General features: G+C 37.0%; 1 protein-coding gene across 1 annotated transcript in view; it reads right to left on the bottom strand.

Moving 5' to 3' along the window:
• Positions 1 to 23,395, bottom strand: part of LOC106138444 (hemicentin-2) — a 124,912-nt gene that overhangs the window by 61,855 nt on the left and 39,662 nt on the right. The window lies entirely within an intron of this gene.

Here is a 23,395-nt window from a genome sequence, read left to right as displayed (position 1 = left end):
GACTTGCGTAGCAAAAACGACGGGGTGTTATAAGTTGGACGCGCCTGTCTGTCTGTTTGTGTTTGTGTCTGGGGTATCGATATTTATGGAATGAATTGATTTATTAATTATTTGAAAGCTTTATTTACAAGTCAAATAAAATTTATTATTTTTTGTAGTATAAACCTTATAGCGAGATAGTGATAAGTATTTAAATTTTTATATTTAATTTTCTACTTTCACGTTATACTTTTTTACCTCCCGCCGGAAAAGGAGGGGTGTTATATGACATGTCTATCTGTCTGTGGCATCATAACTCACAAAAGGATGAAGAGAGTTTAAGGCGACGTGAAATCTGTTCCTTAATAATTTTTTAAATTGTACTTTTTTATATTCTATTCTATTCTATCTATCACAATGCGAAAGTTTAAGATTCGGTATAGTTCTTAAGATTAACAAGTAACCCACTCGCCCCTGTTTTTTATCACGCGAAAAACTATCGCTGTCCCGTTTCACGGCACAATGAAAAGCGAAACAGCGATAGATTTTCGCGCGATAAAAACGGCATCGCGCATGTCATGCTACGATGGCTGAAACCTTCCCGATTTCTTTGCACACACGGCGTAACAAACAAACAAAATACCGTTCACCGGTAGAAAATAAAACACTAACACTGAAATTCAATTCCAAGACAATACGGGTTTGAAATCCACAACAATTGCATGAAATAGAAAGAACTACAAATGGTCGACATCGAACGTGAATACATTGTCCAATACAAAAGAATATAAACCTTAAAATAGAGACAGTACAGATTAAAATAAGTGGATGGATTCCAAGAGATACTCCTGCCAATAAATCGAGGTTAGAGGAATTTGTAACCAACGTGACACACGGGTGATAAGAATGACGAATCTTTTAAAAAAATGGAATAAGAAAACTTTATTATAAATTAAATAAATAAATTCTGATATACCTACCGGAGGATAAATAAGAGCTAACTCTTACCGTTAGAGATAAGTGGATTTATTTTCTATCTTTTTTTTGCTGGTAGTATATATGTACCGGTTATATATCCGGTAGCATTCAATATTCAAAATTTTTTTTTTTATTAATTATTATAGGATACTTCATATCACTTAATAATTGTCATATCTTTTGGTTTCACAACATTGGTTGACGTCAAATGAATTACTTAAAACTAAGTTTACTGCCGCTTCCAATGCGTCAGTGCAGAAGAAGCGGTATGTTCGTACGTTTACTTTTTATGTTATTTGATAAAAAATATTTTATTCTTGGTTTTGTTCTATAGTTTTTTCTTTTTCTTTCCACGTTTGTATTAAAACAAATAAATATCATACTTAACACACATTAATATTAAACTTAATTAATCTTATAAGGAAGGTTTACAGAGTACCTAGTCATAGAAATGACATTCAAATAGAGACACATTGCTAGTAATTTAATAAAAATACACATACATACGTTCATATAGTCCAAATTCTTAATTCTCTTTTTGGTAGATAGAGCCAAATTTCTTGAAAAGACTGAAAGGTCTCGTTCAGCCGTACGAATAAATTGAGATTCAAATAAAGACATATTACTAGCCCAGCCTACGAGTACAAGATGAATGCCAGACTATACGACATCCATTGGAAAGATATGAAGTGGTTCTATCATAAAGTGCTGGAAACCACACGGCACTAAAATTAACATTTCTATAGGTCATCGAGCCTAGTAAGAAGGCGTTGTTGTCGGTATGTCACGGAACTTCAGAGCTATCTCAATCGGCAGCCATCGCCACACTCACCTGTACTTTGTAGTGAGAAAAACTAGAAGCATTCCACTTTTGTATTCTCACTTCGGAATAGACCTATTTTTATTTCTAATGCCTAAAAGCCTTATTCACGGTGACACCTTAATTGAATTTAGAACAGTCTAACTTTAAGCAGAAAGTAACAAAAACAAGTTTGAACCGATTTTGATAAATTTTTGCAAACAACCCAACAAACATTTAGGCGACGATTAGAGCTTATTTTGTTACTTAGTGGGGTACAAAGGCATTACAGTAGCAACACTTATGACTATTGGCGATAAAGTGGCGTACCAAGTAACGTATATCACTTCTACTTATAATACAGAGTTACAAGCGCGACAATTAGGCGAGCTTAAAGGTTATGGATGTATTATGGCAAATCTTAACACTGTTGTACATGCACAGCATTTTGTGTTATAGCTTTAAGTGAATCTTAGAACTCTAAGATCTAAATAAGAATAAGAATTAGCTACTACCTCCAAAAGTGCTATGCAGGTGATAATAAACTCTTTACAAGAACCTAAAGTTGCACAATAGCGTTAATAAGCGCTACCAGCCTTACAATAGTGTTTATTTAATCTTATATAGAACCAAATGCTTGAAGTTATACAAAACTCTCTTGCATTACCTTAAGTCAAATAGGAGTATAATTTTTCGCTATAACAGATCCTATAGCGTCTATTGTTACTTTTTTGTGACTAAAGGTAAAGTAATAGCGCTTAAGGTCACTACTGTATTTCTTATATTGACTACTTGTTTTTGACAATGGCGTCGCAACCAAAATAAACAAAAATTGTTGTAAATACGTGGAAAAGTTTTCAGTAAATAGACAACATACATCGGGCGCTCGAATTATTTGCCAATAAATATGTAACATATTCACAGTGTACTTCCCTTCGCAGCAAAAATATGCTTCCTTTCTCACCATACAATATCACTTTTTTTTGTTTAATATAAAAATCATTAGTCGTAAACTTATAGCCATTGAAAATAAAATTATTGTATTAGATCACAAAATTAGTTTAATTATCTTGAATAGCGTTCAGACCGTTACAAAACACCTATTTACCTCCCTTTTAGCGCTTGAAAATATAATTAACGCCTTTGTATCTCTACTGTACCGCTTAAGGAGTCAGTTGACGCTTATTTACCCCTCTTGTATCTAGCGCCTAATTGTTACTTCCCAAGTAACAATTAGGCGCTAAAGTAAGATTTATAATAAGTCTATAAAAGCGCTAACTAGATTCTAAAGTGGTTTATGGGTGTAACAAATTAGTGTTAGAGCGCGCTCTAACCCTACTTTACCCCCGAATTGGGCACAATTATTATATTACTTAAGGTTGTATAATGACGGTATACAAGAGTTATGGTAATTGGCTAAGAGGTACAATTAGTGCTATAAGAAAGTTATTATAGCGGTAACAGGATCTCTTAGCGATACAAGAGGGGTAAATAAGCGTCAACTGACTCCTTAAGCGGTACAGTAGAGATACAAAGGCGTTAATTATATTTTCAAGCGCTAAAAGGGAGGTAAATAGGTGTTTTGTAACGGTCTGAACGCTATTCAAGATAATTAAACTAATTTTGTGATCTAATACAATAATTTTATTTTCAATGGCTATAAGTTTACGACTAATGATTTTTATATTAAACAAAAAAAAGTGATATTGTATGGTGAGAAAGGAAGCATATTTTTGCTGCGAAGGGAAGTACACTGTGAATATGTTACATATTTATTGGCAAATAATTCGAGCGCCCGATGTATGTTGTCTATTTACTGAAAACTTTTCCACGTATTTACAACAATTTTTGTTTATTTTGGTTGCGACGCCATTGTCAAAAACAAGTAGTCAATATAAGAAATACAGTAGTGACCTTAAGCGCTATTACTTTACCTTTAGTCACAAAAAAGTAACAATAGACGCTATAGGATCTGTTATAGCGAAAAATTATACTCCTATTTGACTTAAGGTAATGCAAGAGAGTTTTGTATAACTTCAAGCATTTGGTTCTATATAAGATTAAATAAACACTATTGTAAGGCTGGTAGCGCTTATTAACGCTATTGTGCAACTTTAGGTTCTTGTAAAGAGTTTATTATCACCTGCATAGCACTTTTGGAGGTAGTAGCTAATTCTTATTCTTATTTAGATCTTAGAGTTCTAAGATTCACTTAAAGCTATAACACAAAATGCTGTGCATGTACAACAGTGTTAAGATTTGCCATAATACATCCATAACCTTTAAGCTCGCCTAATTGTCGCGCTTGTAACTCTGTATTATAAGTAGAAGTGATATACGTTACTTGGTACGCCACTTTATCGCCAATAGTCATAAGTGTTGCTACTGTAATGCCTTTGTACCCCACTAAGTAACAAAATAAGCTCTAATCGTCGCCTAAATGTTTGTTGGGTTGGGAAGAGTCTTTGATTTTTATGTCTTCCTTGTTCTTCTTGGCGGCCTCTATGGCGTAGAGGTAGTGCGCTTGTCTGAGACACCGGGTTCGAATCCCGGTCAGTTCATGTGTAACGATTTTTTTCTAATTGGCCTTGAAAGTTTATTTACTTTTAAATTATAAATTATAGTATCGTTGAGTAAGCATCTTGTAACACAAGTTTCGAAATAACTTCAAGGCTAACTCGATTTGTGTTATTTGTTCCGTATATATTTATCTATTTATAAAGGGTGGTTATATGGTATGTTAAGATGGTTCGGTCATGTGGAGAGGATGAATGAAAGCAGGTTGACTAAGCAGATATACAAGGAGAGTGTGGAGGGAAAGGTCGGAGTGGGAAGGCCCAGTCAAACGTACTCGTATCTTGATCAAATTAAGGACGTTCTGGCATAGTGGCAGGTCAAGAGTACCTACCCGAATGTGGATGAAGCGAAGGAAGTATGCAGTGATCGTGGCAAGTGGAAAGATGTAGTCTCTCTGGCAAAAAGGCGTGATTTTATGTATGTATGTGATTATGTTTGTAACATGAAACTGAAAACAATAAAAGTTGAGCTATAATCAAAAAATAAATTGCAATAACAGGTGAAATGGCGTTCAATAAGATAAGAAATTGTGGTATATACCACGACAAATGCTGAGGGGAGAGGGGGAGAGACTATTTTGGTAAAAAAGTTGTTATAGATTAAGGTTTCTGTTCTTGATTTATTATTATGTACGAAGTAAACATTTTTTCTTTCTTTCTAAGAAATATGTCACAACCGTGTGATAAGAGCGTGCCTTTACCTTTTGTTCACGACTGATGTTACTAAGAGTTACTTTTTGTCCAAATGTGAGGTAGAAATATCCCAACGCAACTAACATTGTAAGCGTACAAGAGGTTATGTATACATACATACATACATAAAATCTCGCCTCTTTCCCGAAAGGGTTGGCAGAGACTACCTCTTTCCACTTGCCACGATCTCTGCATACTTCCTTCGCTTCATCCACATTCTTAACTTTCTTCATGCAAGCTCGGCGGTTTCGGGTTATGTATATTTGTTGCCTATTCGTGTGTAGTAAATATAGTATATAGTAAACATAAATGTTACAAGAGCTATATAGTGAGAGCCAATAATCGTTAAAACATATAATAAATTAGTAAGCTTTTTATTATTTATATATACATACATATGGTCGCATCTATATACCTTGTGGGGTAGACAGAGCCAACAGTCTTCAAAAGACTGATAGGCCACGTTCAGCTGTTTGGCTTAATGATAGAATTGAGATTCAAATAGTGACAGGTTGCGAGCCCATCGCCTATAAGAAGAATCCCACATTTTTAAGCTTTTCCCTTAGTCGCCTTTTACAACATCCACGGGAACGAGATGGAATGGTCCTATTCTTTTTTTTTTATTGGGGCCGGGAATCATAAGGCAAAAAAAATACCAACGCCAAAGATATTACAAACGAAATAAACAAACTATTAGTCCGAACATACATAGAGACGTCTTATCGCTATAATTGCATATATGAACTGGCCAACATACGTACGTATGTTTGTCTGTTTGTGGCGTGTATCAAACATCACCGCGACACGCCCACGCAATTAAGGTGCCAACCCTACTTTGCTTGTCGTGAGTCAACAACTTGTCGCGGGCAAGCTAGTTGCAGGGTTGTCACATTCTACTAAATATTAATAAAAGAAGAATAAACATAATTTGAACAATTAAGGGATAGGCTTATAAACTTGGGATTCTTCTTTTAGGCGATGAGCTAGCAACCTGTCACTATTTCAATCTCAATTCTATCATTTAGCCAAACAGCTGAAAGTGGCCAATCTTTAAGACTGTTGATTCTATCTTCCCCGCAAGGGATATAGACGTGACTATATATACATATGTATATATTTAATTTGAAACTTTAAACTAAGGGCGTAGGGGAAAATATGGACAACATAACAATTTTTACACAAAATAATAACTTATTTATTTATTGACGGAGTAAGCGAAGTAAGTGAGGTCTACATTTTATTTTTGTATGTATGTTTGTAGTGTAATAACTTTAGAACCGTTGGTCTGATTTGATGAAATTTCAAGCAAATTCCGAATTCGAACCCGGGACCTCCGGTGTCATAGACAAGCGTACTACCGCTGCGCCACAGAGGCCGTCTATGAACGATAAATAATATGAACGCTAATTATAAAGATAGACTTGATAATATATATGTATGTAAGGTAATAAAGTTACTTAAACGTGCCAACCCTATCGAAGTCGCGCCCTTTCGTAGAACCAACTCGTAATGTTCCGATCTGTATCACGTTTAAAGGGAAAATTTTAAGTGTTTCTCTGACACTAACGTAGTCATTACATAGCCAATAATTGTATAACATTATTTGCTTCCATTACAAAATAATTGATTCTTAAACATACAGTATAACTTGTTTTTAACCGCGCGCGAGTTTAGCACCACATTTATAAAAACAATACAGGCTTTTTCGCAAATCCCACGGGAGCTCTAGTTTTTAGCGGGATGGAAGTTCCTTCTAACTTTTTATATATTAACACGAAATTTCAAGATGTTTCAGTAGATAACGCGTGAAGTGGTAACAAACAAACATACTTACTTTTGTAATTATTAAGAATAGGACCACTCCATTTCGCCAGCCGTTTGGCTAAGTGATAGAATTGAGAATCAAATAGTGACAGGTTGCTAGCCCATCGCCTAAAAAGAAGAATCCCAAGTTTATAAGCCTATCCTTAATTAGCGTTTTATGACATCCACGGAAAACAGACGCAGCGGTCCTATTCTTTTTCTATTTGTGCCTGGAACCACACGGCGTTTATTAAATAAATTATTATTGACATGACAAGAAAGTAAACTATTCACAAGATTCAAAACTAGCTTATAATCTAAAAATAGCACAAACTACCGGTTATCCTTCTAACCTTCCACTTCAAAGAGACAATTAATGGCCCTTTAACACAATGGCCCCTTTTAACTATTGATAGTCCAAAGACTAAACAATTTACAACTGAAATGTGAAACATAAAATTTTCAACAAAACTATCATGTAGGATATAGAAATCAAAATACATAGTGTGTGTTCCGTCCCGTGCAATATATACCGTGTGGCATCACCAAAAAAAATAATATGCCCACTCGATCTCGTTCCCATGAATGTCGTAATAGGCAACTAAGGGATAGGCTTTATACCTCTACGGTCTTCCCCGTAAGAGTCACATAACTAAGCACTGATTGTATTATCTGCAATAAATAATTTTGGGAAGAAGAAAATGTTTAGTATTATTTCGTACTACTAATAATTCTTCATCATCCTGGCTTTAGTCCTGGTTGCATCCTCATCACTCTGGAGAGAAGCCCGGGCTATGCCCTTGACCATGGATCCTGGATTGGATGAGTCAGGTTTTTACACGAAGCGACTCCCATCTGACCTCCGCAACCTTTGCAGGGGAACCTAGCCCGCATTGGATCGATCATGGTTACACATCCAGTTGCCTGAATGTGCAGGTTTCCTCACGATGTTTTCTCTCACCGTAAGATTCATACTGATGTACATAGCTTCGAAAACACTTATGGCCGATTTGGGATACGAACCTGTGTGCCTTTTTGTGTCACACGCATTTTAACCGGGCACCTTACCATTTCGACCACCGACGCTGTATATGTAATTATAGCCTACTATTAATAATTCTGTGGTATTGCAAAATTTCACCAAAACAACATCGACCTAACTCATAACTTAACAAAAATACGTTTTTGAGTACTGCGCCTCTCTGTAACAGGTCATTTCAGCTGCTATAAAATGTTATGACTGGTACATTCTCGATAAGGTTTGCATGAAATGATCGTGTATTTAAGCAGACGTTTCACTTTTTTTGTTGGTTGGTGTGTTTTTTGGTTGTCATTAAAAATTATGAAGGCTTCTTTTATTTTAAGGGATCTAAACCCAATCGAAAAAGTCTGGTAGTTACTTATTATTTTAGGATTTGTAATAATTAATTAATTAAAAACTGCTCCACTGATTTCGATAAATTGAGCATATAAATAATCTAGACCAGACATAGAAGGAATATTAAGGTTGACTGGAAGAGATCCCTTCATGGGATAAGTCCGCCATTGCAAGTGATTTGTTTCTTTTATAACTATGTACTTTCTATGTTCTTGTTACTGTGTAAATTTTTATGCAATAAAGATATTACAAACAAATATTAGTTTTTTTTTCATAGAAAGCAAAATCACTTATAAAATGTTCAGACACGTAATAAAACATATATTCCCGGATCAAACTTCCTATTTTAATAAAAAAAAACATGCACTTTTCATGAACTCTTCGAAAATCGTGATAACACAAAAACTTTTCTATTCTCCAAATTACTTGGACCTTAAAGTAGACAATAACAAAAAAGGTGTAACAATACAATAATTTAGAAATTCCACAAGGCTGGTCTGAAAGACAAAGTTAGTGAGTTCCTCAACTCGCGGGTAAACTCGATTACTGAGGACAGACAAGATGGAATTAAATAAAAGTGGGCAATAAAAGGACAAGTAAAAGAAAAGGCATTACGATTCTGACTTCGAATTTGAGTTGAGTGTCGCGAGTCGGATAAAAAAATCGATGTGAAACAAACTGATTTCAATTCTATCACTTAACCATGGTGAACGTAACCTTAGAGTCATTGTAGGAGTGGGAGAGTGTATTTTTGTTTTGTTATTGTGCCGCGTGGTTTCCGGCACTGTAGAATAGGACCAATCCATATCTATCTCATGGATGTCGTAGAAGGCAACTAAGGGGAAGGCTTATAAACTTGGGATTCTTGTGGGCGATAGGCTTGCAACCTGTCACTATTTGAATCTCATTCATCATTAAGGCATACAGCTGAATGTAGCCTTTCAGTATTTTCAAGACTGTTGGCTCTGTCTATCCCTTAAGGGATATAAAAGTGATAATTTAGACCGCCACAAAAGAAAACAAAAACAAGACAAGAAAACGGAAGATCTTCCGCCAGGCAGTCAAGACGTTCTTTATACCTGGGGAACCGCGCGAGTGACAGCTGTATTTTATGCAATCCAATACGTGAAATCTTTAATATCGCGATTTAGCATACGCGCTGTGAATCGCTGGTGGCGTGTGAAGTTTGCGATGTCGCCACAGACCGCCTATTGGCTGATTGCGTCGCATTCTTTGCTGTGATTGGCTGATGTCATGTGACGTTTATAATGTTCGCCACAATTCAAACATTGATGGGATAGCAACCTGTAACTATCTGTATTAAAAGTTGCATTTAAGTCTTGTAATTGGCTCTAGCTACCCCGTAAGAAATAAAGACGTGATATATGTGTTTGTAGAAGGTAAAGATAGCATGTTATCGGTCTGAAACGCGTGGGAACATTCCCATATTTCCTGAAGATTGGCTAATGTTGAGACGGGGGTTAATCTCAACAGTTAATCGACTTTGTTATCATTATTATGAATGGGAAAGTGTGTTTGTTCGTTGCTTTATCTTCGTAATTTGACACATAAATAAATAAATATATACGAGACATATTACACAGATTGAGTTAGTCTCGAAGTTAGTTCGAGACTTGTGTTACGAGATACTAACTCAATGATACTATATTTTATAATAAATACTTATATAGATAAACTTCGAAGACCCAGGCCAATCACAGAAAGTTCGTTTCTCATGATGCCCTGACCGGGATTCGAACCCGGGACCTCCGGTGTCTCAGACAAGCGCACTACCGCTGCGCCACAGAGGCCGTCAAACATAGATATGCACAAGAATGCAGATAATCCACACCTTCACATTGAAATTAATTCCAGAATTAAAATGGTAAACAATGGTATGGTTTTTTAAGGCATTTAAGTATAACGTTGGAATTTGTGCCGTGTGGTTCCCGGCACCAATAAGTAGAATAGGACCATTCCATCTATTCCCAGTAAAAGGCAACTAAAGAGGCTTATAAACTTGAATTTCTTATTGCAGGCAATGGACTGACAACCTGTCACTATTTGAATCATAATTCTATCATTTTGCCAAATATTTGAACGTGGCATATCAGTCTTTTAAAGACCTATCCCGATTGGGATAAGTCCGCCATTGTGCATATTCTTCTTAAACCAATGACTGTTTTCTATTTTTTTGTTACATTTTTTTAAGTGCAGTAAAGAGTTTACAAACAAACTAGGTATTAGCTCTGTCTGCCTCGCAAGGGATATAGATGTGACTATCTATACTTATATTATAAAGCTGAAGAGTTTGTTTGTTTGAACGCGCTAATCTCAGGAACTACTGGTTCGAATTGAAAAATTCTTTTAGCGTTGAATAGACCACTTATCGAGGAAGGCTTTAGGCTGTATAACATCACGCTGCAACTTAAGCAAAGAAATAATGGAAGACGAGAAAAAACGGGGAACATACTTGAGGGCTTCAATAATGCTCAAAATAACTATTCCACGCGGACAAAGTCGCGGGCACAGCTAGTATGTATATATGTAGATAAGATCAAGGAATGAGAACCTCTTTTTTACAGTTGAAAATATTAGTAAGTAGGTACCCGTACGTACAAATGTAAAAAGAACTATTCAACACATTCGTTGTTAGCATGCCTTATGTCTCAGCTATCGACAAGTTCTACCGCGTTCCGTTTCGCCGTCTGAATGTGAAATAACCTCTATTTTTATATGTAAATTACATTCCGTTTGATGGTGGAATAGTAGCTCGTGTTGGTTTGAATTTGTTAATGTTTTGTGTATTTTTTTTTACCTGTTGTTATTTTAAATACTTACTTTGTAATTTTCTGGTTTTCTGATGATGATTTATTGTTTATGTGTGCAAAAGGGTTATTCATATTTAAATATACATATAGTCACGTCTAAATTCCTTGCGGGTTAGACAGAGCCAACAATTTTGCAATGACTGAAAAGCATTGAGCATTGAGATTCAAATAGTGACAAGTTGCTAGCTCATCGCCTATAGGAAGCATCCCAAGTTTATCTATCCCTTAGTCGCCTTTTACAAAATCCATGGGAAAGTGATTCAATTCTCAAGTGCTGGATACCACACGGCACTACTAATTAATCTTCCACTATATCCAAACTAATTCTATTATTGATCCTAAACAGCTGAACGTGGCCTTTCAGTATTTTCTAGACAGCTGACTACCCCGCAATAGATATAAACTTTATTATATTGTATGTATGTATGTACCACTTAGTCCATTATTGCAATCTTTCACTCCATAGAATGTGCCGAATCATCTGTTATTAATAGAAATGAACTGGGCCATGGAGGAAAAGTGCTCCTTTTATTCTTTGCGCTAACGTATAGGACACTTCCCTTCGCCGAGAGATGAGTTATTATTATTACCAAACGTACCAGGTTTACACACACACACACATAATCACGTCTATATCCCTTGCGGGGTAGACAGAGCCAACAGTCTTGAAAAGACTGATAGGTCACGTTCAGCTGTTTGGCTTTATGATGGAATTAAGATTCAAATAGTGACAGGTTGCTAGCCCATCGCCTAAAAGAAGAATCCCAAGTTTATTAGCCTATCCCTTAGTCGCCTTTAACGACATCCATGGGAACGAGATGGAGTGGTTCTATTCTTTTTTTATTGGTGCCGGGGACCACACGGCACGTACCAGGTTTATTTTATTTATTTATTAAAACTTCATTGCACAAAATACAAATGTATAGCACATTGGCGGACTTAATGCTGGAAGCATAATCTACCAGTCAACCGTTGGGTTTGATAGAGAACTTTATGTGGGGTGCTAAATAAATAAATATATTTATACCTACACAGAATATAAAATAAAATAATTATAACATACATGTACATAAAAAACTACAATAGATAAACAGTATACACACACATAAATAAATAGGTGCAGCGATTACCGAAATGAGTGAAAAGACTTATAGGTACTAAATACCCTCGCGACTCAAGAGAAACCCGTATAGCCGTGATTTGAAACTAGAACGACTTGGGGTTCCTGCCGTGGGGTTCCCGGCAGTGCCGTGTGGTTCCCGGCACCAATACATAAAATAATAGGACCACTCCCATCTCTTTCCCATGGATGTCGTAAAATGCTACTAAGGGATAGGCTTACCAACTTGGGATTCTTTTTTAGGCGAAGGGCTAGCATCCTTTCACTATTTGAATCTCAATTCTATAATTCAGCCAAAAAGCTGAACGTGGCCATTCAGTCTTTTCAAGACTGTTGGCTTTGTCTACCCCGCAAGGGATATAGGCGTGACCATATGTATGTATGTACGACTTGGGGATGTCTCTTTCCCATGGATGTCGTAAAATGCTACTAAGGAATAGGCTTACCAACTTGGGATTCTTTTTTAGGCGAAAGGCTAGCATCCTTTCACTATTTGAATCTCAATTCTATAATTCAGCCAAAAAGCTGAACGTGGCCATTCAGTCTTTTCAAGACTGTTGGCTTTGTCTACCCCGCAAGGGATATAGGCGTGACCATATGTATGTATGTACGACTTGGGGATGTCCTGATGGACTCGGGAAGTGAATTCCAGTACCTTAACTGCGAAAGAATTGGAGGCAATACCTGTACGGTAAAAAGGGGTAGCAAGAGTTAGTAAGGTAGGGAATAAAACTCCATTCATACATACATACATAAAATCACGCCTCTTTCCCGGAGGGGTAGGCAGTGACAACCTCTTTCCACTTGCCATGATCTCTGCATACTTCCTTCGCTTCTATTCGGTTGCTAGCCATCAAGAGGTATACCAAGTTTATCAGCCTATCCCTTAGTCGTCCTTTACGACATCCATGGGAAATATATGGGAATCATCCATGGGAATAGAATAGATTTATTTTGAAAATTGGATACGATTAACGTATCACTTATTGACGTCACATCACTTAAATCTAATTATAACTACTGCCGCTTCCAAAGCGCATGTGTAGAAGAAGCGGCGGAACCAACTACACTGCAGCATTTTCACTGGGCGTCAATTTACAAATATAGATCTCTTAAATCGAAATCGGGGACGAATGCATATTGTCTACATTAATAAGCAGGAATGAATGTAGAACAAATTATGTCAGTAGGTACGAATATATCGTCAGTGGTTGGGTGATTCAATTCTCAAGTGCCGGACACCACACGGCACAATGTGAACGTGAAATACGAAGAAATCGCAAGAAACATAATTTCCAAGCCGATTTGCTATGACGGATCACGCTTCGCCAAGATTAAATTCCGCGAACTTAGATTTCCTTTGAGACCAGTGGTACAGTGGTTACGTTGACTGATTAGAAGTGTTCTAAGATGTCTTTTCAAGAAGTTCAACACGATAAACAATTTTTGGATATTCTTGGACATATATACATACATATGGTCACGTCTATATCCCTTGCGGGGTAGACAAAGCCAACAGTCTTGAAAAGACTGAATGGCCACGTTCAGCTATTTGGCTTAATGATAGAATTCAAATAGTGACAGGTTTCTAGCCTATCCCTTAGTCGCCTTTTACGACATCCGTGGGAAAGAGATGGAGTGGTCTTATTCTTTTTTTCAATGGTGCCGGGAACCACACGGCTTAATACATAATAATACATATACATGGACATCTTTATAAGGATAGCTGGACAGTAGTAACCACAGAGTTCTATAATACATACATACATTTTAATCACGTCTATATCTCTTGCGGGGTAGACAGAGCCAACAGTCTTGTAAAGACTGATAGGCCACGTTCAGCTATTTGTCTTAGTGATAGTTCTATAATATCAGAGAAGAATGGATGGGAGGAAAAGCAGAACAGGGTAGAGGTGATAACAGGCTAATCGTGAAACGCCACATTTATTATTCAACGCTGTATATACTTCAACCATTTGACAAAGCGCATTCCGAATTGAATTCTTAGCTGCTTCAAAACTTGGTCTCTGTTTGAAGCATCACGCAAAAGGAATATTTGACATGCCGCGAAAATATGTAATCAAATCCATTTTTGTATTATTTTTGGCTACAACGAGATCTTAGAATTACAATGACAAAATTGACTGAAGTTTGAATGCGGCTGACTGACTGAAATATTTCAATAGTTAGCAATTGTTTGTACGTTTAGTTTTTTAAGAGTGGACTCTATAGCATAACGCCATTTTGTTTATCACAAAAAACAAAGGCTGGCCGTAGAAAAATTATCAGTTAGTAATGTTTACCCTATGGTCGTGAAAGCCTAGAATATTTCTGCATTTGTTCACATTTTCACTTATAATTTTGCAAAAGATTATTTATTCTAGTCTTTTTGTACGATTTGCACACAATTTCGTGTGGTTCCCGGCACCAAATGTAAAAGAATAGGATCACTCCATTTCTTACCCATGGATGTCGTAAAAGGTGACTCAGGGACAAGCTTATAAACTTTAGATTCTTCTTGACAAAAAGCTGAACGTGACTTATCAGGCCTTTATAGAATTATTGACTGTGTCTGCCCCGCAGGGGATATGTGTTATGGTTACTTATATAATGACAAGTTCAGACTGCGGCCTAAGTATGTGTATGTTTGTATGTATATAGGTATTTTTATTAAATATATATATGTATATATACATAGGTATTTTTGATTACACTAATAAATAAAGCACAGTGATTTCGCTATGAAATACAAAGTATATTATAGCGTGTAAAGCCTATCCGTACGTAGCACAGGATAACAGACTTTATAACTTCCGCGAGTTGCTAACATAATTACAAGTTTAGACTGCGGCCAATTTATCAAAGACCTCTACATTATATAACATTCTTAATGCTATCAGAACTGATGTGAGACCTCTTTAAGTTAAATAATGCTATCAAGAGTCTTGGTTTTTCCAGCAAAAAATTGCAGCGGAAGTGATGATTCGGCTCGACCGCCACCAAAGGGAAGATCTTCCGCCAGGCTAGGTGTTATGCCTGGGGAACCGCGCGACAGACGATGTTGTGTCGGAGGTTGTATATATGCTCCAATTCGTGAAATCTTTGTTTGCGCGATTTATATTTTTCGCTGGCGTATAGATGTCGCCACAAGTTCAATGGTCTTTTCTTTTTGATGTCAACGAAATGACATTTTTTTTAGATTATTTTAAGAGGAATAATTCTTTCATACATATTATTTTGGTATCTTGAACCGTTTTCGCAGCGCACGCAACGGAAGCCCTCAAGGATGAATAATTTTCCTCGTTTTTTTTTCACATTTTCCAATATTTCTTAGCTCCTTATAGTTGCAACGTGATATTTTATAGCCTAAAGCCTTCCTCGATAAATTGTCTATTCAACATAATTTTTTTTTTATTTGAACCAGTCGTTCCTGAGATTATCGCGTTCCAACAAACAAACAAACTCTTCAGCTTTATAATATTAGTATAAATTTATATATTCCTTTTTTTATTGGTGCCGGGAACCACTCGGCTCTCAATCACACTCCTAACCTCACTATACTATAGCACCCTCGTATACCTGCTTAGTTAGCAATGCATACAATTCATCGATAAACATGAAATGGCCGATACACTTAATCTAAAACCAAATTCCCAGGTGACTAGTTCCGAAAGCCCGAACGTAACGTTTCAAAATGAATTCCCGGCTCTGCGCTGAGTAGCGACGGGCGGGAATCGCAATGCGGAAGTGTGCAGTTACCTTTATTTAAATAAAAAAATGATGATTCCAATGTATGCAGTTGGAATATTAGTAATGTAGCGGTAATTTTTTAATTGTATTTTTTTTCACTGCATTGGTAGAATGTGGTGTTTTTAAACAATTTAGTGCCGTGTGGTACCCGTCATTTCAATAGAATAGGACCACTCCACAGGACTAGGGAAGAGCCCTATGTCGTGAAAGGCGACTAAAGGTATGGCTAATAAACTTGGGATTCTTCTGGTAGGTCATGGGCTAGCAACCTGTCAATATTTGATATTCAATTCTATCATTGGCCAATTGGTATTTTCGAGACTATTGGCTTTGTATACCCCGCAAGGGATATAGACGTCATTATATGTATGTCTGTTGTATCTATATAGATAGTCATAATGGTCAGAAGTTATTACAAAGACCGGTGTAAATAACATCCAATTATATTAGTTTCAATGCATTTACAACCCAATTTTCTTGAAATTGCAGCTTATACAAACCAGACTTCACAGTTGAACAGTTCCGAAACGCTGAAACATTACGGGAAAATTCCCGCGGGAGCGCCGACGTTCTACAGCGGGAAGCGAAGTGTGCATTTAGCCTTATTTATAAGGAAATCGGAAATGTATTCGATCGCAAATGAGAATTATAGTAGCGTGCAACAGATTTATTGCAATTTCTACTATTTGGTTTGGTACAAGGTACTTAGTTGCTGATGTTACGATATCTGTTTTTCATTGCAAAGATACATTATGAACTGATAGCTCCAACTAACATATTATATCCCGGGACCGAATCTCGCTCAGGGCATGATGAGGAACGAACTTTCTCTGATTGGTCTGGGTCTTGGATGTTTATCTATATAAGTATTTATTATAAAATATAGTATCGTTGAGTTACTATCTCGCAACACAAGTCTCGAACTTACTTCGAAGCTAACTTAATCTGTGTAATTTGTCCCGTATATATTTATTTATTTATTATTTTATAGCCAAGAGGAGAAAGAATTTTAATCTGCAAATTTAAATTCGTCGCTTTTTTGTAAATGGCGCTAAATTCACGCGGGTCAAACTCCGGATTCAAGCTAGTATCATATAGTTGGAATTTGGAGAAAAATGTCTGCAACTAATTTTAGCGTGTAAGAAAAACCAAACACAGTAATGATTACCGAAAAAGCTTCTAGAAGAGATAACTTTATTTCCATGCAATAAAACACAATTTCCTTTGTACAAAACCTTTGAGTGAACTTGTTATAAGGAAAGAATAAATATGAGTAATTTTTGGCTAACCCAATAGAATAGGGTTATACGAAATTGGTATGTATTAGGAGTAGTAAGGGTTAATATTTATTTCTCGGATTTATTTTTCTAGTTTAGTTCGCCAGATATGTTTAAGTAAACATACAATAAACTTATTACGTCTTTTCCGTGTGGTTACCGGCAATTTTGAAGAGACTCCATCTATCTTCCGTCGTGATGACGTGAAAGACGACTAGGCACATTATTCGTTTTATAAATATCCAACATGGGTGAGGTTGCGGTTTTCAGAGACGGGAGTCGCTTCATCTAAGAACCTCACTCACCCAATGCACACTGAAAAGGCACACCCCGGGCTCCTCTCCAGAAACGTAAATTTGTACAAGAATTACCGCCAGGAGTAAGAAGACATATATTTACGGTCAGAGCCCAAAAATCTCGAGAAGCCTCAGAAGGTTCCCGGCACCAAAACAAAAAAGAATAGGACCACTCCATCTCTTTCCCATGGATGTCGTAAAAGGCGACTAAGGGATAGGCTCATAAAATTGCGATTTTTTAGGCGATGGGCTAGCAACCTGTTACTATTTGGATCTCAATTCCATCATCAAGCCGAGCAGCTGAACGTGGCCATTCAGTCTTTTCGGGACTGTTGGCTCTGTCTACCCCGTAAGGGATATAGACGTGACTATATGTATGTATGTATGTAAATAGGCACTATTTGGGCTTTACCACCTTTTGTTTATTATCGAAGGGGAAATCCCCCCCGGGTCTTCACCCGGGAGAGTGTGGGACTCCTGGAAACCAGCCAACCCACTAAAACCCCTCCGTGCGCCTATCTTGCTTACTACCTGACAGATTGGGTCAAACGCACTCAAATAATTTTATAGAAAAAGTCTCACAGCTTTATGATAGAATCAAGACTAGAATAGTGTTTATTTTGTTTAAATTTCCATATCTATATGCTTCTTCCTAGTGTTTGGGCGTGGTTAGATTGAGAGATAGATAGAATAACCTTAATTTCTCATAACTATAAATTTATCTTAGGCTTATAATGTTAAGGTAATGTACAAAAGGCGGCCTTATCGCATTATGCAATCTCTTCTAGGCAACCTCAAAAACATTTCGTGAGAGAGAGTTTGCTGAGTTTAATAAGAGAATAGTTAAGATATAGTATAAGATAAATAAGTGGTTAATCTCACTCGAGTTCAAATACATGCCACATTTTTTCTGAAATCACCCACAACAACGGAGCCCTGGACTAAGAAAAGCTCAGAAAAGAAAGAATGACGAAATTTTCACATACATACATGATTATATCACGTCTATATCCCTTACGGGGTAGACAGCCAACAGTCTTGATAAGACTGATAGGCCACGTTCAGCTATTTGGCATTAAGATAGAATTGAGATTCAAATAGTGACAGGTTGCTAGCACATCGCCTAAAAGAAGAATCCCAAGTTTATAAGCCTACCCCTTAGTCGCCTTTTACGACACACATGGAAGAGAGATGGGGTGGTCCTATTATTTTTTCTATTGGTACCGGGAACCATACGGCTAATTTTTAAGAATCTTAAAATTAATAACCAAATACTGACTTAATTTATTCTAAGAAAGAGATGCGTGGCTTTTTTTTATTGGTGCCGGGAATCACACGGCAAAATTTTAAGGTAGCTTCTTTTATTTTGCCCAGAAAAGCTGACACTCGACCTAGCTTAACCGCGAGCTTTTGCCGGAATAGTTAAAGTTTGAACTGTAATCTTGTTACAAAATTCTAGAAGCTCTGAGCTGAGACGATCAGTGTCCAAACTTGTTGGGTTTTGGTTGAACCAAGCTTCACCTAACAGTTGAGAGAAACGTGAAAATATTCCAAATAACCCACCTTTTTTTTTATTTATTGTCATTCCAAAAAAAAAAACATCAATTACAATGGTACACATAATGCATTAGGTTATAACCACAAAGGTTTGTTGTGTACTAATGCAGTTAAATACATTTCAAAGTTTTATTGACAGTTACATACGTAAGAAAAAATAAAATAAAATAATAATAAACAACGTTACTAAGGTAGTTAGGCATTTAAAACATTTTCACAAAAAATATTTATCCATATTTTCTACAAAATACTCTTTAAGCTTTCTTTTAATATTTTTTGTTGTAATGTTACCGTTAAGATCACCTACCTACGACCTTCTCAAGACTCTTATCCATAAATACGTGATAGTTCGAGAAGATTAATTCAGTAGATAACCTATGAAGACGTTACAAACAACATACATACATACATATAGTCATGTCTATATCCCTTGCGGGGTAGACAGAGCCAACAGTGTTGTAAAGACTGATAGGCAACGTTCAGCTATTTGGCTTTAAGATAGAATTGAGATTCAAATAGTGACAGGTTGCTAGCCCATCTCGCCTAAAAAAGAATCCCAAGTATGTATGTAAGCCTATCCCTTAGTCGCCTTTTACGATATCCATGGGAAAGAGATGGAGTTGCCCCATTCTTTTTTGTATTAGTGCCGGGAACCACACGGCACTTAAAAACTTTATTAGCGGACTTAATGCCGTTTGGCGTTTTCCGTCAGTCTACCAGCTGACCTAACAGAAAAACTTTAAGTTGGTGGTGCGATAAAGTGCACATGCATACTGAAAAATACATACATGCCGTGTGGTTCCCGGCACCAATAGAAAAAAAAACATAGGACTACTCCATCTCTTCCCCACGGATGTCGTAAAAGGCGACTAAGGGATTGGTTTATAAACTTGGGATTCTTCTTTTGTCGATGGGCTAGCAACCTGTCACTATTTGGATCTCAATTCTATCAAAAAGCCAAACAGCTGAACGTGGCCTCTCAATCTTTTCAAGACTGGCGGCTCTGTCTATCGCGTAAGGGATATAGACGTGATGATATGTATGTACATAAATGCATTTATAATATATACATAGGATTACATATTTTTAGGCTAGCTAGCAACCTGTCACTATTTGAATCTCAATTCTATCATTAAGCCAAATAGCTAAACGTGGCCATTTAGTCTTCAAGACTGTTTTGGCTCTGTCTACCCCGCATGGGATATAGACGTGACTATATGTATACTAGCTTTTGCCCGCGGCTTCGCCCGCGCAAATGTATTTATATTATAAGGATACGCCATAAAATTTCACCCATTTTTTTATCCCGTATCGTGCGGGGCTGTTTTATGTTTATATTTGGTTTAAATTCATATGGCTTCTCCCATCTTGTCCCGTCTCTTCTCGTTCTGTTCCGTCCCGTCCCAACCTGTTGTGTCCCGTCCTGTCCCGTCCAGTCCTATCCTGTCCCATCCCATCCTATTTAGTGCCATCCTGCTTTCCGCAACTGATACGTATTTTTTACTAACCAATATTTAAGACTTCTCGCACTTCGACACCTATCACTATCAAAAATATCAAATCTAATCAACAAATCAAAAATTAACTGAAATAGAGAGTAAAATAAGTTAAATAAGTCAAGTTAAAAATTAATGAATCAAACGAATAATAATTTCAAATCAAAATATTTGTAGTGTGTAATATGTAGTTTCGCGTATGTCCGCTAGGGGCGCTGCTAAAGTTACACGATAAATTAAAATATTTTACGCTACCTAGCTAAATGACGGTAACGAAACCATAGCGCGATCTATCTCGATGCCAACGCCATCTATCGAGCATCGAGACAACTCGTGATAGTTAATAGAAAATAAAATTCGGGTGTTTTATTTATGCATACCGATTACGCCGAGATTTATGGACCGATTTACGTGATTCTTTTTTGTTCGGTAGAGTATACTTTCAAGTTGGTCCCGTTGTTACCTAGTCAGGATCTGATGATGGTATTCCAGGGAAATCAAGGGCAAACCTCAAATTTACAGGCAATTACGTTTTTGACAATTTCATAGATCTGTTTAAGTATTTGCGTCTGATAGTCATCATCCCATGTGAATGAGCTGATGATGGAAGGTACAACTCCTCAACGGTTAGGAGTTGAAAGAAAATTCTTACGAAGTTATACGTACATGTGAGGCTATTAGGTTGACCTGATAATAAAAAGTAAATCTCATTAACGTTAAGAATTTAGGTGAAAATGGATGCGGACAAATTTCGTAGCTGTTTGTATGGGTAGTGTTAACACAAAATAGGGATTTAAAGGCGTGATGTTATTAATGTTATGCATGTATGTACATAATTATGTATGTTATTATGTATGTTAAAGAGACGACTGAAAGTTGTCATACAAAGTCTTTTTTTTTAAGGATGGGAAATCATCAAATGACCTCTCCCGCTCTGGGTGGAACGGAAGGGAGTGTCAGACTTTTACTGACTAAAACATCTCGTTCCTTCAGTTGCCCTTTGCGTTCCGGGGCCACGGTATCTCGTTAGAACTTTCCCGCAGCCCCGGCTCAGTTTATCCCGTTTCCCCCCCTTGGGGGTTGACATTTCAAAAATCCCTTCCTAGTGCTCACTTATGTTACTAAAGGAACCTCTGTTCAAAATCTCAGACTCCTATACCGAGCGGTTTCGGCTGTGCGTTAATAAATCAGTCACCCAATCGCACCCCCTAAATCACGATTGGAGGGTAGTTTGAAAAAACTTATAATGTCAAACATATTTACTTGCCTATGTACGTGTTCATGCCAAGTTTCAAGTTTATAAACCCAAGGAATAAGATTTTTCATAGAAACGTTTTTACCCCTTTTCCCCCCCTTGGGGGTTGAATTTCCAAAAATCCTTTCTTAGTGCTCCCCTACATATCCCAAGGAACCTACATTCCAAATTTCAGCTGTCTACGACCAGTAGTTTCGACTGTGCGTTGTCTGTCAGTCAGTCACTCAGTAACGGAAGAGTTTTATATATATAGATATGTATGTATGTACGTACATATTTTTATTATTTTAAGTCCATGTTTGACCTTTCCACTTTCTGCCACCCACTTTCCCAAAACTTCACCTCCATTTCAATTTGGAAGTACTCATAATAAAAGAAAGTCATTTCGTTCTAAGTGACCACCACAATTCTTAATTACTCCGGTACCCTGGGGGCTACTAATTTGCTGTCTAATTACTTTATTTACTGTTACGAGTCTCGAGGGATCGTTATCAAAATTATCCGGGACTTTACAATTTTGTTTGCGACGAGTTGGATCTCAGCGGGAACTTGGAAGATTGACGAAATTAGAACATTGATGGTAGTGACTTTTTACATAAACAGGAAAATTCGTGATTTTCTATTATTATTATTCAGGAAGATTGAATATCTGTTATCTCTTTATTGCCGCGTGTTTCCCGGCACGTTTACTTTCCCATGGATGTGGTGAAAGGCTACCAAGGGAAAGGCTAAAAAATTGAGATTCCACTTTAGGTGATTGGCTCGCAAACTGTCACAATTTATATCTCAATTCCAGCATTAGGCAAAAACAGCTGAATGTTGGCTTTCAGTCTTTTCGAAACGGTTTATCACGTAAAGGATGCATACATACATACATACATACATATGTATTATCACGTCTATATCCCTTGCGGGGTAGACAGAGCCTACAGTCTACAATAAACTGAGATGCCACGTTCAATTGTTAGGTTTAATGATAGAATTGAGATTCAAATAGTGATAGGTTGCTAGCCCATCGCCTAAGAGAAGAATCCTAAGTATATAAGCCTATCACTTAGTCGCCTTTTACGCCATCCATGGACAAGATATGGAGTGGTCCTATTCTTTATTCTATATTGTATCTACCGGAAACCACACGGCATTAAGGAGTATACACGTCATTATATGTATTTGAATTTGGTAATTGAAAACTTGGTGTCAACTTACGCAATCCGCGGGCTAAAGTTAGTCATAGCTACATATCACCACATCAAGCGAGGCGGTTTGTTCCAAGTTTCCCCTTCAATAACGCCAGCGGAGCGTTAAGGTCCGACTTCCGTTGCGACCGTGCGAGCACCGTTCGTATCGGGAAGACAACAGCATTGTTCGAAATTTAGTAATGGAACTGTACATTATAACGCTTTGAGTTTTTAGTGAGATATGTTTCTCTGTTTTTAAGGCATTCTTGTTCACTGTTTTTAAGGCCTCTTCGCCCGTAGACTTAACTGAGAACAGACGTGTTGCAAAATATCCAGCAAAATTTCTAAAAAAGTGCAAGCAATAAAGGAATTTATTTGCAACAATACAAGATCAGTTTTCGAATACTCACAAAGTTTTAAAAAATATAA

The sequence above is a fragment of the Amyelois transitella genome, chromosome 20, assembly GCF_032362555.1.
Source record: "Amyelois transitella isolate CPQ chromosome 20, ilAmyTran1.1, whole genome shotgun sequence".
In the NCBI taxonomy this organism is placed as follows: domain Eukaryota; kingdom Metazoa; phylum Arthropoda; class Insecta; order Lepidoptera; family Pyralidae; genus Amyelois; species Amyelois transitella.
The sequence above is the reverse complement of the archived record's forward strand: the minus strand, read 5'-3'. Positions and strand labels throughout refer to the sequence as shown.